Raw genomic sequence first — 18,355 nt, 5'->3', positions numbered from 1 at the left:
CAGCAAAAAGGCACACGACCACTTCATGAGGTGGCCTCACAATATCATGGTTTGCATTAAGTGCAGTGAGTCAGAAGCAAATTTTTAAAAAAGTATTTATTAAAGTTGTCTGCAAAAAAGTAGCTACATTTTCTATTCTTTGCTAACATTAACATTTTAAGTAGGATTTTGGCATCAGTGACAAGGATAAGATAAATTAAATAGATCAACTGTAATATTAGTTCAATTTGCTTTGATTATGATGATTAGTTTAACTGCTTAGTTTGAATTATGGGTGTGAACAGTAGGAGACAGAGTAAGATGAAACAGTCATCCCAAAATGCAACTTACCCGTGGCACTATTGGGGGCAATGTTCAGCCCATGTTCGCCAACAGCGAGAACAGCGACACGGCTGGAAATTCCCAGGAGAATAGGAAAATGCAATTCTCACGTTTTCTGATTATCCATGTCCAGTTGCCGGTGACGTAATGAGATTCATGTCCAGAAAGCCAGTGTCGAAACAAACCCGTTGGTCTTTAACCTGGTGTTGTAAGACTTCTTACTATGTCCAGAAAGGGCCCGAATCTCGTTTAAATACATTTTAATATACTTACCGAGCCCATCATCACATGATCCCCCCCCCACTGAATATTCACACCTCACTGACGTGATGGCATATTGGCAAGGGTTACAGCAGCTATTTAAAAGCCCAAATGCGTTGAGTGGATTCCCAGGGGCGCAAATGTAAGTATAACCCCTGGGGGGAGACTGCCCCTTGGCCCTCTGCCTGGGGAGAACCTTCTGGGGTGCCCCATTGTGGGCTGGGTGCACTTTGTTTAGTGGGGGAGGAGCCGCCAATGTTGGTGGTGGTGGAGAGCTGGGGGGAAGGGGGGACAGCCCCGATGCTGATGGTGGTGGAGATGGGAGCCCCAGATACTTGTGGGGAGTGGTCTCCCGTGTCCATGGAGGGTTGCTGGGGGGGTTTATTCTTTTGTGTTGATTGGGGAACCCTTCGATCTCTGTGGAGCTAGCCTCACCAATTTTGTGCTCTCCAGTGGCTGTTGCTAGCCTTGATGACCCCCTCTCCCAGTAAACGCTGGACCTCTGACTTGATAAAAGTCATGTCTTGGGCACTGTACTGCCTGCTCCTGGTGGCGACGGGCTTACAGTCGGGAGGGAGGTTCGCGGATAGAGAGGGGGGTGCGACTTTAAGTGTCACAAGGCTGCATACCGTGAGGGGGGGCAAGGGTCCGCCGAACTTCAGTGTCAGGCTTCGGTGGCCGCACTGGAAATCCAGTCCGAGCAGCAGGGGGGCGCAGAGGTGAGGGAGGATATACAGTTTGAAACGGGTGTATTTGGCGCACTGGATCTAGAGATCCGCGATACAGTACCCCTTGATTTGTACCGAGTGGGACTTGGATGCGAGGGCTATGGTTTGGGACGCGGGATGGGTGCGCAAGGAGCAGCGCCTTACTGTCTCAGGATGAATAAAGCTCTCCGTGCTCCCGGAGTCGAAAAGGCATAGAGTGTCGCGCCCGTTGACCTGGACCTTCATCATCGGGTTCTGCAGATATTTTTGCCGCGTTTGGTCGAGGGTAATCGCTCCCAGTTGCAGGTAGTCCGAGCCATCAGCTGAGTCGGATTCGTAAAATGGCCACCGCCGTCGGTCACACGTGTCGAGTCGAGAAGATGGCCGCTGACAAGATGGCCGCCCCATGATTCACACGAGGCGGATGACACGTCAGAAGGGGGCATGTCGGGTCGATGCGCAGCCGCATTGCGAGGCCTGCGGGCCTGTGAGCCTCACTTTTGGGCCTGCTGTTCTTTATGTTTCTGACCCATGGGCCTGGCCAGGCAGACCCTCGCAAAATGCCCCTTTTTCCCGCAGTCGCTGCAGATGGTGGAGCTGGCTGGGCAGCGTGGGCGTGGATGCCGGTCCTGCCCACAGAAATAGCCTGGTGTGCCCCCAGTCTGGGTGGGTCACCGTGCGGTGCAGGCCCGTAATGTGGCCGAGTCTGAGGAAGTCCGAAGGGGGCTCGCAGGGTCCGCGAGGTACGTGCCCAAATTATGTCGGGCCACTTCCAGCGAGGAGGCGAGCGTTAGCGTGTCCTGGAGGTCTTTTGCCCCGTTTTCGAGTAGCCGCTACCGGATGTAGGTCGAGCGGATGCCGGACACGAAAGCGTCTCTGATGTGCAGGTTCATGTGAGTTTCCCCTGTCACATCCTGATGTTCACAGTCCCTGGCGAGCGCGGTGAGTTTTTCTACAAATTCGTCTAACGATTCCCCCGAGCGCTGCTGGCTGGTAGAGAGCAGATGCCGGGCATGTACCTCGTTGATGGGTTTGACAAACCGCTTGCGTAGTAACTCGACCGCCCCTTCGTAGGTAGTCGCCTTTTCGAGCATGGCGGAGATTCTGTGACTCACCCAGGCATGGAGTAGGCGCAGCTTGCGTAGCCCCATGATGGGACTCTCTGAGGAGTCCAGGTAGCCTTTTCGAGCATGGCGGAGATTCTGTGACTCACCCAGGCATGGAGTAGGGGCAGCTTGCGTAGCCCCATGATGCGACTCTCTGAGGAGTCCAGGTAGCCAGTATTTAAAAATTCCTTTTGCCTCCGGTGTCCGTGCTTCCAGATTGTGCTTCTCTGGTTTTAGGCCTGCGTCCATCCTGATGTAGTTTAGCTTATTAAATTGTTGTACCCTCAATAACGACGCTTAGAGAGTAAACGGTAAAGAGGGTTTTAATAAGTTAAGAACTAGCCTGGTGCCGAGACGGGTGCTTACTGGGTGCGGCCCACAAGGCGGCCCCTTATATATGGCTCCCAGGTGGGCGGAGCCAGAGGCGGAGTCCCCCAGGGTTCCAAGCCCCGGTCTTAAAGGGGACATCATCTTACATGATGATAAGGGCACAGTAATACAGTAACCGTTCATCACACAAGGCCTTTTGTTTAATTGAACTGAGGTTTAGAATCATAGAGAATCATATAATTTACAGTGCAGAAGGAGTCCATTTGGCCCATTGAGTCTGCACTGGCTCCTGGAAAGCGCACCCTACTCTCCACCCCCGTAATCCAATAACCCTATCTATCCTTTTTGACACGAAGGGGCAATTTAGCATGGCCGATTCACCTAACCTGCACATCTTTGGACTGTGTGAAGAAACCGGAGGAAGCCCAAGCAGACACGGGGAGCAAGTGCAAACTTCACACAGTCACCCGAGGCCAGAATTGAACCCGGGTCCCTGGAGTTGTGAGGCAGCAATGCTAACCACTGTGCCACCGTGCCACCCCTTTTCTGCACACCTTTCCAATCCCACTTGAAATTTGATAAAATTAGGGTTCACAGAACACAGAAGAGCTCTTCCTCATCCACATTCACCTCCACCCTTTTCTGAATTTGCTTGTGGTCAGCCCAGGCTAACAAGCTGAATCATGGTGCCCATTTGGTTAAAATTCATGGCATTGAGGCAAATTGCCTAAATCAACTGACTTTTCAACAGAAGGCAAAGGGCAATGATAAATGTATTCGATAACCAGTAGCGTTCCACAAATAATTATTCTGAGATCCCTTTTGTTTGTAATATATGTGTAAATCATGTGGAACAATTGGGCTGGGCAGAATTATCCAATTTATTGATTAAAGAAAGTTATGTGGAAGCGAATACATACAAAAGAAATTTCTCAATTTCAGAAATCGAGACTGATTACATAGAATGTGGATTTAATGTGGATAAATATGAATTAAGGAAGAGCAAGGGCCAAATTTTTGGATGCTGGTGTTCATCCCCCCACCACTGAAAAGATCAGCGGGGACTTCATCCGCACCAATGTCAGTGGCCTCACAGCCATTCTACTTTCCACTAAACATTAATTAACTGGAGGCGGAACTTCCGCCTCTATCCCAAGAGGAAATCCCACCCCAGAGAGCTGTCAACCAATCTAATTGTCTGGCAGCTTTGCAATCCCAATAGTGCCACTGGGAGGAGTGGCCACTAGGAGTGTGGATAATCTGCAGAGTCAGCCAATCAGGAGCCCAGGATAAAGAGAAGTCTAAGAATGTTGTGGCTGGGACAGGAAGGGAGACCTGAGGCGGTGGGGGTCATTTTGGAAATGTCAGGGTAGGAAAGAACCTTGGGAAAGGTCGGTGTCGGTGGGGGAAGGGGTGACGGGTATGGGGGCAGACCTTGTGGAGGGGAGCTGGTGGCCCGATCAGGAAAGGGGGTCTGATCAGGAAATGGAGATGCACACTTTCCTGGCATGAGCAGGTTAACCTTCCTTGCTTCACCCACTGCCCTGACCTCCTCCAGCCGGCTTCAAAATTGCAGCCGGGGGGGGCGGGGGGGGGGGGGGGGGGGGGGGGCGGCGGGGGAGATGCGGCTCTTAAGTGGGCAACGATTGCACCGCCCTAGACCTTACCCATGCCCCCATAGAATTTCTGACAGGTCGGGAGTGGGTGCGTAGACAGTGTGAAGGCAACCTGAAGCATTTTACAGACCCCCCTCCGCCTGCAAACTTCTTAGCAGGAGCCCCTAGAATTCTGGACAGTCAATATGATACTGAATTGTCTGAGTGCATTGCTGAAAGTAGCTATGATATTGCAAGATGTATTTACAATAAAAAGGTATTGCTGACTACATATCATGGAATTTTTTCAGCTTTATTTTCAATCTTAAAAGTACATATATTTGATAGTGCTTTGGGGCATAGAGTTAACAGCAAGGACTCTCAGGTCAGGTATACCATTCCCATTTGCAGAGATAATTTTTCTCAGCTATGATTCAGAAACATGCCTGACCCCAAATGTTAAAAGGTATTCCTTACAGCAACACTGTAATTATTTTCATTTCCCACACCAACTATCCTCGTGACCTCTCTGAAAGAGATTTTCCAATTTGTTGTCAACTTTTGGACAGTCTCGTGCTTTGAGGCTACACTCACTGATTGCAGATCTGAGACAATGGAAGCATATTCCGTGTAAGATTCTCACAGCTCGCGGAGAAAACAATTCCCCTCATCCATTTGTACTCGACCTAAGCTCCAGAAACACACAAGAATGGTGTTCTAATCTATGCTCCACCCTTCTTTATTGTTTGAAATTTGTTTTCAATGCTGATAATGAGAAGTAAACCTTCAACATTTAACTTGGGAGTGGTGGCAGTGGGGGTTGGGGGGGGAGGGGTGGGGAGGATTGGGGGGGTGGTGTTTGGTGGCAGAGTGTGGGACCAGTGGCGTGAGAATTAAGCTCGTCTTGCTTTATGGAAGGACATCTGGCTTGGTAACTTGAGCCCTAGATCATTTTTTGTGTATAAATTTAGAATATCCAATCATTGTTTTCAAATTAGCGTGGCCAATCCACCAAGCCTGCACGTTTTTGGGTTGCAGGGGCAAAACCCACGCAAACACGGAGAGAATGTGAAAACTCCACACGGACAGTGACCCAGATCTGGGGTCGGCCCTGGGATCTCGACGCCATGATGCAGCAGCGCTAACCACTATGCCACCGCGCTGCCCTTCCCCAGATCATTTTAACTCCTGGTTAAATAAGTTATGCCTGACTGCTCCTCTTTGCCCACGAGGAAACCTAAAAATTTAACTTACCTTTTCCACTGTTTTAGATCATAAGAACATAAGAATTAGGAACAGGAGTAGGCCATCTGGCCCCTCGAGCCTTCTCCGCCATTTAATGAGATCATGGCTGATCTTTGTGGACTCAGCTCCACTCTCCGGCCCGTACACCATATCCCCGAATCCCTTTATTCTTTAGAAAGGCATCTATCTTTTTCTTAAAGAAGGAGCCTCAACTGCTTCACTGGGCAAGGAATTCCAGAGATTCACAACCCTTTGGGTGAAGAAGTTCCTCCTACACTCCGTCCTAAATCTACCTCCCCTTATTTTGAGGCTATGCCCCCTAGTTCTGCTTTCCCCGACCAGTGGAAACAACCTGCCCGCATCTATCCTATCTATTCCCTTCATAATTTTATATGTCTCAATAAGATCCCCCCGCATCCTTCTAAACTCCAATGAGTACAGTCCCAGTCTACTCAACCTCTCATCATAATCTAATCCCCTCAACTCTGGGATCAACCTACTGAAGCTCCTCTGCACTCCCTCCAGTGCCAATATGTCCTTTCTCAGGTAAGGAGACCAAAACTGAACACAATACTCCAGATGCGGCCTCACCAACACCCTATACAATTGCAGCATAACCTCACTAGTCTTGAACTCCATCCCTCTAGCAATGAAAGACAAAACTTGATTAGCCTTTTTAATCACCTGTTGCACCTGCACACCAACATTTTGCAACTCGTGTACCAGCACACCCAGGTCCCTCTGCACAGCTTTTTATGTTTTATGTTTATGTTTTATGTAATATGTTTGAAACATATTACCGTTTAAATAATAATCCATTCTGCTGTTATTCCTCCCAAAATGGATAGCCTCACACTTGGCAACATTGAATTCCATCTGCCAGACCCTAGCCCATTCACCTAACCTATCCAAATCCTTCTGCAGACTTCCGGTATCCTCTGCACTTTTTGCTTTACCGTTCATCTTAGTGTTGTCTGCAAACTTTGACACATTGCACTTGATCCCCAACTCCAAATCGTCTATGTAAATTGTGAACAACTGCGGGCCCAACACTGATCCTTGAGGGACCCCACTAGTTACAGGTTGCCAACCAGAGAAACACCCATTTATGCCCACTCTCTGCTGTCTGTTAGTTAACCAATCCTCTACCCATGCTACCACTTTACCCTCAATGCCATGTATCTTTAGTTTATGCAGCAACCTTTTGTGTGGCACCTTGTCAAAAGCTTTCTGGAAATCCAGATATACCACATCCATTGGGTCCCCATTATCTACTGCACTGGCAACGGCCTCAAAAAATTCTACCAAATTAGTTAGACACAACCTACCCTTTGTGAACCCATGTTGCGTCTGCCCAATGGGACAATTTCCCTCCAGGTGCCCCGCTATTTCCTCCTTAATGATAGATTCCAGCATTTTCCCTACAACCGAAGTTAAGCTTACCGGCCGATAATTACCCGCTTTCTGCCGACCTCCTTTTTTAAACAGTGGTGTCACGTTTGCTACTTTCCAATCCTCTGGGACCACCCCAGAGTCTAGTGAATTTTGATAAATTATCACTAGTGCGTTTACAATTTCCCTAGCCATCTCTTTAAAACTCTGGGATGCTTCCCATGTTAATAGTAACATGTTATATAACAATAGTAATATGTTAATAGTAACATTATGGTGGAGCAGGCAATAAACAAAGAAATAACAGATGCATGTAGAAATGGTACAGCAGTTATCATGGGGGATTTTAATCTACATGTTGATTGGTTTAACCAGGTCGGTCAAGGCAGCCTTGAGGAGGAGTTTATAGAATGTATCCGCGATAGTTTCCTCGAACAGTATGTAATGCAACCTACGAGGGAACAAGCGGTCCTAGATCTGGTCCTGTGTAATGAGACAGGATTGATTCAGGATCTCATAGTTAGGGATCCTCTCGGAAGGAGCGATCACAATATGGTGGAATTTAAAATACAGATAGAGGGTGAGAAGGTAAAATCAAGCACTAGTGTTTTGTGCTTAAACAAAGGAGATTACAATGGGATGAGAGAAGAACTAGCTAAGGTAGACTGGGAGCAAAGACTTTATGGTGAAACAGTTGAGGAACAGTGGAGAACCTTCCAAGTGATTTTTCACAGTGCCCAGCAAAGGTTTATACCAACAAAAAGGAAGGACGGTAAAAAGAGGGAAAATCGACCGTGGATATCTAAGGAAATAAGGGAGAGTATCAAATTGAAGGAAAAAACATACAAAGTAGCAAAGATCAGTGGGAGACTAGAGGACTGGGAAATGTTTAGGGGGCAACAGAAAGCTACTAAAAAAGCTATAAAGACGAGTAAGATAGATTATGAGAGTAAACTTGCTCAGAATATAAAAACAGATAGTAAAAGTTTCTACAAATACATAAAACAAAAAAGAGTGGCTAAGGTAAATATTGGTCCTTTAGAGGATGAGAAGGGAGATTTAATAATGGGAGATGAGGAAATGGCTGAGGAACTGAACAGGTTTTTTGGGTCGGTCTTCACAGTGGAAGACACAAATAACATGCCAGTGACTGATGGAAATGAGGCTATGACAGGTGAGGACCTTGAGAGGATTGATATCACCAAGGAGGTAGTGATGGGCAAGCTAATGGGGCTAAAGGTAGACAAGTCTCCTGGCCCTGATGGAATGCATCCCAGAGTGCTAAAAGAGATGGCTAGGGAAATTGCAAATGCACTAGTGATAATTTACCAAAATTCACTAGACTCTGGGGTGGTCCCGGCGGATTGGAAATTAGCAAACGTGACACCACTGTTTAAAAAAGGAGATAGGCAGAAAGTGGGTAATTATAGGCCAGTGAGCTTAACTTCGGTAGTAGGGAAGATGCTGGAATCTATCATCAAGGAAGAAATAGCGAGGCATCTGGATGGAAATTGTCCCATTGGACAGACGCAGCATGGGTTCATAAAGGGCAGGTCGTGCCTAACTAATTTAGTGGAATTTTTTGAGGACATTAACAGTGCGGTAGATAACGGGGAGCCAATGGATGTGGTATATCTGGATTTCCAGAAAGCCTTTGACAAGGTGCCACACAAAAGGTTGTTGCATAAGATAAAGATGCATGGCATTAAGGGGAAAGTAGTAGCATGGATAGAGGATTGGTTAATTAATAGAAAGCAAAGAGTGGGGATTAATGGGTGTTTCTCTGGTTGGCAATCAGTAGCTAGTGGTGTCCCTCAGGGATCAGTGTTGGGCCCACAACTGTTCACAATTTACATAGATGATTTGGAGTTGGGGACCAAGGGCAATGTGTCCAAGTTTGCAGACGACACTAAGATAAGTGGTAAAGCAAAAAGTGCAGAGAATACGGGAAGTCTGCAGAGGGAGTTGGACAGGCTAAGTGAATGGGCTAGGGTCTGGCAGATGGAATACAATGTTGACAAATGTGAGGTTATCCATTTTGGTAAGAATAACGGCAAAAGGGATTATTATTTAAATGATAAAAAATTAAAACATGCTGCTGTGCAGAGAGATCTGGGTGTGCTAGTGCATGAGTCGCAGAAAGTTGGTTTTCAGGTGCAACAGGTGATTAAGAAGGCAAATGGAATTTTGTCCTTCGTTGCTAGAGGGATGGAGTTTAAGACTAGGGAGGTTATGCTGCAATTGTATAAGGTGTTAGTGAGGCCACACCTGGAGTATTGTGTTCAGTTTTGGTCTCCTTACTTGAGAAAGGACATACTGGCACTGGAGGGTGTGCAGAGGAGATTCACTAGGCTAATCCCAGAGCTGAAGGGGTTGGATTACGAGGAGAGGTTGAGTAGACTGGGACTGTACTCGTTGGAATTTAGAAGGATGAGGGGGGATCTTATAGAAACATATAAGATTATGAAGGGAATAGATAGGATAGATGCGGGCAGGTTGTTTCCACTGGCGGGTGAAAGCAGAACTAGGGGGCATAGCCTCAAAATAAGGGGAAGTAGATTTAGGACTGAGTTTAGGAGGAACTTCTTCACCCAAAGGGTTGTGAATCTATGGAATTCCTTGCCCAGTGAAGCAGTAGAGGCTCCTTCATTAAATGTTTTTAAGATAAAGATAGATAGTTTTTTGAAGAATAAAGGGATTAAGGGTTATGGTGTTCGGGCCGGAAAGTGGAGCTGAGTCCACAAAAGATCAGCCATGATCTCATTGAATGGCGGAGCAGGCTCGAGGGGCCAGATGGCCTACTCCTGCTCCTAGTTCTTATGTTCTTATGTTCCCATCAGGGCCAGGAGACTTGTCTACCATTAGCCCCATTAGTTTGCCCAATACTGCCTCCTTAGTGATTACAATCATCTCAAGGTCCTCACCTATCATATCCTTATTTCCATCAGTCACTGGCATGTTATTTGTGTCCTCCACTGTGAAGACAGACCCAAAAAACCTGTTCAGCTCCTCAGCCATTTCCCCGTCTCCTATTATTAAATCTCCCTTCTCATCTTCCAAAGGACCATATTTACCTTAGCCACTCTTTTTTGTCTTATATATTTGTAGAAGCTTTTACTATCTGCTTTTATGTTCTGAGCCAGTTTACTTTCATAGTCTACCTTACTCTTCATTATGGCTTTTTTAGTAGCTTTCTGTTGTCCCCTAAAGACTTCCCAGTCCTCTAGTCTCCCACTAATTTTTGCCACTTTGTATGTTTTTTCCTTCAATTTGATACTCTCCCTCACCTCCTTAGATATCCACGGTCGATTTTTCCCCTTTCTACCGTCTTTCTTTTTTGTCGGTATGATCCTTTTCTGAACACTGAAAGATCGCTCGGAAGGTTCTCCACTGTTCCTCAACTGCTTCACCATGAAGTCTTTGCTCCCAGTCTACCTTAGCTAGTTCTTCTCTCATCCCATTGTAATCGCCTTTGTTTAAGCACAAAACACTAGTGTTTGATTTTACCTTGTCATTCTCCAACTGTATTTTAAATTCCACCATATTGTGGTCGCTCCTTCCAAGAGGATCCCGAACTATGAGATCATTAATCAATCCTGCCTCATTACACAGGACCAGATCGAGGACCGCTTGTTCCCTTGTAGGTTCCATTACATACTGTTCCAGGAAATTATCCCGGGCACATTCTATAAACTCCTCCTCAAGGCTGCCTTTACCAACCTGGTTAAACCAATCGATATGCAGATTAAAATCTCCCATGATAACCGCTGTACCATTTCTACATGCATCTGTTATTTCTTTGCTTATTGCCTGCCCTACCATCCTGTTACTATTTGGTGTCCTATAGACTACTCCTATCAGTGACCTTTTCGCCTTACTATTCCTGATTTCCACCCAAATTGATTCAACCTTGTCCTCCATAGCACCAATATCATCCCTTACTATTGCCCGGATGCCATCCTTAAACAACAAAGCTACACCACCGCCCTTACTGTCCATTCTATCCTTTCGTATAGTCTGATACCCTTGGATATTTAACTCCCAGTCGTGACCATCTTTTAACCATGTTTCAGTAATGGCCACTAAATCATAGTCATTCACGATGATTTGCGCCATCAACTCATTTACCTTATTTTGTATACTACGAGCCTTCAGGTAAAGTACACTTATGCTGTTTTTTATGTCTTTGTTATGAATCCTAACACCTTGATCAGTAACTTTTCGCAATTTATTTTTCCTCTTACCCTTTCTCCTAATTTTCCTTGTCTTTGAACCCATATCTCTACATAATAACCTGTCACGTAACCTGCTGCCTTGATCTCCATTAACCATTATACTGTCCATAGCTTTACACTTCCCTTCCCCCCAACTTGCTAGTTTAAAGTCCTTGTGACCAACCTATTTATCCTATCCGCTAGAACACTGGTCCCAGAATGGTTCAGGTGAAGACCGTCCCAACGGTAAAGGTCCCTCCTGCCCCAGTACTGATGCCAATGCCCCATGAAATGGAATCCCTCTTTCCAGCACCACTCCTTTAGCCACGTGTTAACTTCTCTAATTTTCTCAACCCTATGCCAATTGGCACGTGGCTCGGGTAGTAATCCAGAGATTATAACCCTGGAGGACCTGTTCTTTAATTTAGTCCCTAGTGTTTGATAATCCCCAAACAGGTCCTCTTTCCTAGTCTTACCTATGTTGTTAGTCCCAACGTGGACCACAACAACAGGATCCTCCCCCTCCCTCTCCAAAATCCTTTCAAGCCGATCAGAGATGTCCCTCACCCTGGCACCGGGCAGGCAACATACCATGCGGGACTCTCGATCTGGCTTACAAAGGATGCCATCAATCCCCCTAATTATAGAATCCCCTACAACTACCACTTGTCTTTTTGCTCCCCCCTCTTGAATGGCTTCCTGTACCACGGTGCAGTGGTCAGTCAACGCATCCTCACTGCAGCCCTCTTCCTCATCCACACAGGGAGCAAGTACCTCATACCTGTTGGACAAGGTCAAGGGCTGAGGCTCCTCAACTCCTAAACTCAGGATCCCCCTACCTGCCTCCCTTGCAGTCACACCACTCTGTCCCTGACCACTGTCCAAATTAACAGAACGTATTCTACCGGGTGTGACTGCCTCCTGAAACAAAGTGTCCAGGTAATGTTCCCCCTCCCTAATGTGCCGCAGTGTGTGCAGCTCGGTCTCCAGCTCATCAATTCTGAGCCTCGAGCAGCCAACACTTGCTGCAGATGTGGTCACTGACGGTCTCAATGGGATCCACCAGTTCCATCATCATATAGCAACAGCACATCACCTGTCCAGCCATATTCAACTAGTTAATTAATTTAAATTTTAAAAAAAATTCTTTATAGAACCTCAAGGATAAACCCGAACACCAACAAAAACACAGCCACTCACCCGAACTCAGTCACTCACCTAAACTCAGATGCACTCTGTTCCAATCAGCGCTCCATGTCTGAAGGCACTCCAGCTACACCTTTTGTGCACTCACCTCTCCCAGCACTGTCCCGGCTCTCTCCTCCCGCGCTTTTTAAATCTCCCGGCTCTCTCCTCCGGCGCTGTTTTTGCTGTCCCGGCTCTCTCCTCCCGTGCTTTTTAAATCTCCCGGCTCTCTCCTCCGGCGCTGTTTTCGCTGTCCCGGTCTCTCTCTGCTCCCGCGCTGTTTTCTAGGCCTGCTGCATCTTGGTGTCCATTGTTACTGGCAAAGCCAGCATCAGCTAGGGTGCCTACCTCAATGAAAACATGTTAAAATTGTGAATGGCATCATTTCAATTAAACCTTTGCTGCCTGGGGCAAATACCTAATGCTCTGCCTGCAACATGATATTTAAGATATTGAGCCGATTTTAAATGCCACTGCATGCCCCATCCCTAGCAGGAATGACATGTTAAAATTGGATCTTTAAATCATTAATAATCAGATTTTTTTTACCTGATTAAAAATAAAAAATTAAATGCAGTTAGATTCACACATATGGACATTATTGCCTGGATCATTTATTACCAGGCTTGTTTTCAGTTTGCTTTCCAGCTCTAATTGTTAATTTTTTTTTTCTGGTATACGTCAGGCAAGGTTGAATTCCTTGCTTTGCAGAGGTTTTTTGATCTCTCTCAGAACCATGAAAACACATCATCGATTTTACTTTGGAAGCTTGAAGCAGTCTTTGCTTTCTATTCAAATAGTAGAAGAGCAAAAGGTATTTTTCTAAATTATAGTCCGAGTACAACTTGATCTATCTGGGGAGCAGGTCTTGACCTGCTGGCCTGCGCCAAAAATGGTCACAACCATAGAAGGAGCATCCATGTTGTGGCCTGTAAACCTAAAAATCCTTCCATTATTCTCCAAGGAAAGAGTGTGAAGATACCAAATTAAAGGTAAAATAAAGAGGGTTCGCTGGAATGAACATAATGGCCCCAATTATCTGGCCTTCGGATCATTGGAGACCGGATGTACGTGGGTCGATGTGTTCCAGGGCCCTATGGAAGTCCTGACATGCAGACATATGTGGGAATTGTCCGGAAAGTTTAAACTTCCAATTCTCTCCTTCCTGGTGCCATCGGTGAAAGCCTCTGACCTGAGCTGGAATCACAACATGGGCTCAATACACAGCACTTACCTGGGCACTTAAAGGTCATTTTGGACAGAATTAAAGCCTTATCTGACAGAAGAATAACTCCACATGAAATACCTCAATCATCCTCTGATCACCTGACCAACTCCCCCAGCAACCTAACTACCTACCCAAACCAACCTGTTAACATCCCAACCACCCAAATATCCCCCAACATCCTTACTACCACCCTCACCATCAAACTTCCCCCCCCGCCGCCGCAACCACCGCCTGACTACCCGAGTACCCCTTCAACCTGACTACCACCCCTGACTACCACCCGACCAATCCCTGACCTGACAGACTACCTGTTCACCCACTTGCCTACCTCACCATCTATCCACCAATCCAATCACGTATCCACGTCACCCACCTTTTTAAATGAAGGGAACAACACTTTGATGAAGTGACCAGGAAGGTTGATGAGGGCAGGCTAGTAAACGTACTCTATATGGACTTCAGTAAGGCCTTTGATAAAGTTTTACATGGTAGGCTGCTCTGAAAGGTTAGATCACATGGAATCCAGGGAAAGCTGGTAATTGGATATACAATTGGCTCGATGGTCGGAAGCAGAGGATAATGGTGGAAGGATGCTTGTCGGACTGGAGGCTTGTGACCAATGGTGTGCCTCAGGGGTCAGTGCTGTGCCCATTGCTGTTTGTTACCTGTATCAACGATTTAGATAAGAATGTACAAGGCATGATCAGTAAGTTTGCAGAAGACATTAAAATAGGTTGTTTCAGAGAATTTACAGTGCAGAAGGTGGCCATTCAGCCCATCGAGTCTGCGCCGGTCCTTGGAAAGAGCACCCGTCCCAAGCCCATGCCTCCACCCTATTCCTGTACCCCAGTAATCCCACCTCACCTTTTTGGACACTAGGGGCAATTTATCATGGCAAATCCACTTAATCTGCACATCTTTGGACTGTGGAAGGAAACCGGAGCACCCGGAGGAAGCCCACGTAGACACGGGGAGAACATGCAGGCTCCGCACAGACAGTGACCCAAGCCGGGAATTGCAGCTGGGATCCTGGAGCTGTGAAGCAACTGTGCTAACCAGTTGTATTGTAGACAGTGAGGAAAAAACTGCAGCAGGATCTTCATCAGCTGAGGAAGTGGGCCGAGAAATGTCAAATTGAATTCAATACAGATAAGTGTGAGACGATGCATTTTGGGAAGTCAAATCAAGGTAGAACTTTCATGATGAATGGTAGGACCTTAGGGAGTATCGTGGGACAGGGGGACTTTGGAGTTAAGGTGCACAGTTCTCTAAAGGTGGAGTCATAGGTAGATAAGGCAGTGAAGAAGGCTTTTGGCATTCTGGCCTTCATCAGTCAGGGCACTGAGTACAGAAGTTGGGAAGTTATGTTGCAATTGTACATGGTGTTGGTGAGGCTGCACCTGAAGTATCCTGTTCAACTTTGGTTGCTTTGCTATAGGAAAGATTATTAAACTGGAGAGAGTGCAGAAGAGATTTACAAGGATGTTGCCAAAACTCAAGGGACTGAGTTAAGGGAGAGATTTGGCAGGCTAGGAATTTTTTCTTTAGAGCGTAGTCGACTGGGGGGGTGATCTTATAGAGGTGTATAAGACCATGAGAGGCATGGATAGGGTGAATGCGCTCAGTCTTTTTCCCAGGGTTGTGGAATCGAGAACTAGAGGGCATAGGTTTCAGTTAAGAGTGGAAAGAATTAATGGGAACCGGAGGAGCAACATTTTTATACAGACGGTGGTACGTATGTGGAATGAGTTGCCGGAGGAAGTGGTTGAGGCAGGGACATTGACAACATTTAAAAGGCATTTGGACAGATACATCGATAGGAAAGATTAAGAGGGATATAGGCCAAATGCAGGCAAATGGGGTTAGTTTAGATGGGCTTTTTGGTTGGCATGGACCAGTTTGGATCGAAGGGCCTGCCTCCGTGCCATAGATTCCAAAAACATCCCTGAAAGCACCACTGTTAACAATGTTGCAGAATGACAAAAGTAGGAATTGCGTTCTTGTTGGAAAGGAGCTGCTACTTCCAGCTGCTGGAGCTATGTGCAAAGCATCGGTGAGTTTTTAACCTGACATTTTTAACACTGAACCAATAGCAGAGTGGGGTAATACAACCATACTGTCTTACCAAATCTCTGAGTTGATTGGGAATAAACAACAAAATAAACTGTTGCACCAAATTAGGCTAAATCTATCTACTCACATTTTGTCAAGTTTTGTCACTTTAAGCTTTGAGTCAGTTCTGTACCCTCATTGTATGTATCCTAGCATAATGGCCTTGGTGAATCATTGCCATCTTCAGCTGCTGTTATAAGGAATAAAAACTTGCTTTGTTCCAGTGAGAGAGAGAGAGAGACAGAGATCCAGTGGTCACATGTGGGCCTATATTTCTTTTGTTTGGGGGTTGATCCATTGCCTCGCAGTCTAGTGTTAAATCTATTTGTGTCCCTGCCATTGCCAACAGGCAAGTTATTTGAAATCTCAATTTGATCTCCAAAGTATTGTCATGTGAGTGTCCATTTAAGAAAAGTGTGTTTATCAAATAGCTGCAGTGATGTCATTGTGTGGGTGGAGCTGAGCTGTGTTTCTGGCTTTTACTTACATTTTGAGCTGGAAGCTGTTTTGGAGCTGAGTTTTTGATTTTATTTTCAGTTGTGAGCTGCATTCAAACAAAAAGGTGTACTTTGATCTCTCTCTCTCTGCAAGCTAAAGAATGTCTTCAGATCACTTGATAATTTAAAAGTGATAACTGCTTTCTGTAGATAATTCAAACCTGCTGTCTTTGTTAAAAAGGATATTTTACTTATGGGTGTTGTTAGGAACATTATTAACGGTTGCCTATAGAGCATTGTATCTGTGGGGATTATTTGTGTTGGTCGTTGGTAAACTGTTCACTGTGTGTTTATAAAATGTGAACTGGGTTCATAGAATAAGCATTGTTTTGTTAAAAATACTTAAGATGTCTGTTGCACAACACCTGGAAAGTGGGCCCTTGTGCTCCCCATAACCAAAATCTATTAAACGTTGTTGGTCAGGTGACCTCCATGACATACTTTGATGTTCTCTAAACCCTGGCCCGTAATAGTATTAAAACAGTTTATATACACAATCAATTTTACAGTATAGCGATAGTTTAGATTGGTTAACCAAGAAGTGTGAGCTGGTTATTGGAAAGGTGACTTCTTCGGTGTTGGTTTCATGAAGACACAAAACATTCACCTTTCAAGTCAAATTCTGAAGAAAATCATTTGTTCTCCCGTAATGTCCGTTCTCCATAGTTACAGTGTCTTGTCGACTTATAATGATCAAATTACAATAGTTTTGAGCTTTGTAAATTGTAGACATTATTAAATGTTTAATTTTTGCACATGGGAGATTTGTATTAACTGTATTAGCATGTGCAGCAAGACATGTTAGTTATTACACAAAGCTTCAATTTTTAATTATTCAAGATGTAATGGTAGATAGAGGTCAATGAGAGGATTTCTAATTACTGAAAAATTAAATTAATTGAAACAGAGTATGAAATTGACTAATTGAATGAAACCTAGAGGATGATTCACATAGGTAGAATGATAAGCCCACTTTATTCTTGATAGTTCGGAAACAAGCTAAAAGATTATTCTGTACATAATTGGTCATCCTCTGTCATAATTTTAGACATTCAGAATACATTTACATAACTAATTTAAAATTACCAGAGAGGGTCCATGCTTTAAAATCTTATCTCACAATAATGCTTTCCCTTAATGGTTTGCATTCTGAAATCCCATGTAGGTTTTCCAAATAACACTTTCAAGCAAAGCTTCCCTCCACTTTTAACAGCGAATCCAGTCCAGGGGTTTCCACCATCCCCTTTAGGATTTCTTTGTTTTGACCGCTGTGCAAACTGCTCACAATTGTTTTAACTCTCGATTCCCAGATTCTATTAAAATGGCATCAGGGGCTGGATTCTCCAAAAATGGGGCTATGTCCCCACGCTGGCGTAAAAACGCTGGTGTTTCACGCCAGACATTCCTTAAAATATTTGACGGCTATTCACCTACCTTGAAGGGGCTGCCAGGGCCCTGGAGTGCATCTCGCTGCTTCGGCTGCGGATACGGGCCCTGCACTTCCGGTTGCCAGTCCGCGCGTGTGCACGGTGGCGACCTGCCAAACACGATGGCGGACTCAGCCGGCGGACCTGGACCAACAAAGAAGGTCCCAATGATCTGCCCCGTGCAGCTCGATCTAACTCGCCCGATCGCATACCGGCCGCCCATAAGACCCCCCCCCCCCCCCGGTACTTGATCCCCCCCCACCCCCTACCACGGCAGCTGCGGACTGAGTCCGCAGCCACCACGCGAGAGTCCCGACCAGTCAGACGTGGTTAGAACCACGCCGTCAGGAATTTGGCCAGTCGGGACCGGAGGATCGCTGGGAGGGCCTCTGGCAATGGCCCCCCAGCCGCACCGCGTAAATCGCGCGCAAGCGACTCTCCGGGGACCGGAGAATCGCGTGAGTGGCGCCAGGCCTGATTTCAGCGTGAAATCGGATTGTCAGCCCCCGTGCCAAACGCGATTTTGGCGGAGGGCTGTGGAGAATCCAGCCCCAGATCTTTGATTTGACTTTGAAGGTTGTTGTCCCACTTTAAATCTGCTGATTGCAATTGGCTCTTAAACTCACAGGGCGTGATTTTCCAGAAAGATTTCAAAGTGTTGTAGTGAGCGGGAACTGCTGTGAGCTTCCCAACAACACTATTCAACATTAACCGGTCCACTTAATGAGGCCTGAC

Source organism: Scyliorhinus torazame, chromosome 8, assembly GCF_047496885.1.
Source record: "Scyliorhinus torazame isolate Kashiwa2021f chromosome 8, sScyTor2.1, whole genome shotgun sequence".
Classification (NCBI taxonomy): Eukaryota; Metazoa; Chordata; class Chondrichthyes; order Carcharhiniformes; family Scyliorhinidae; genus Scyliorhinus; species Scyliorhinus torazame.
The sequence above is the reverse complement of the archived record's forward strand: the minus strand, read 5'-3'. Positions refer to the sequence as shown.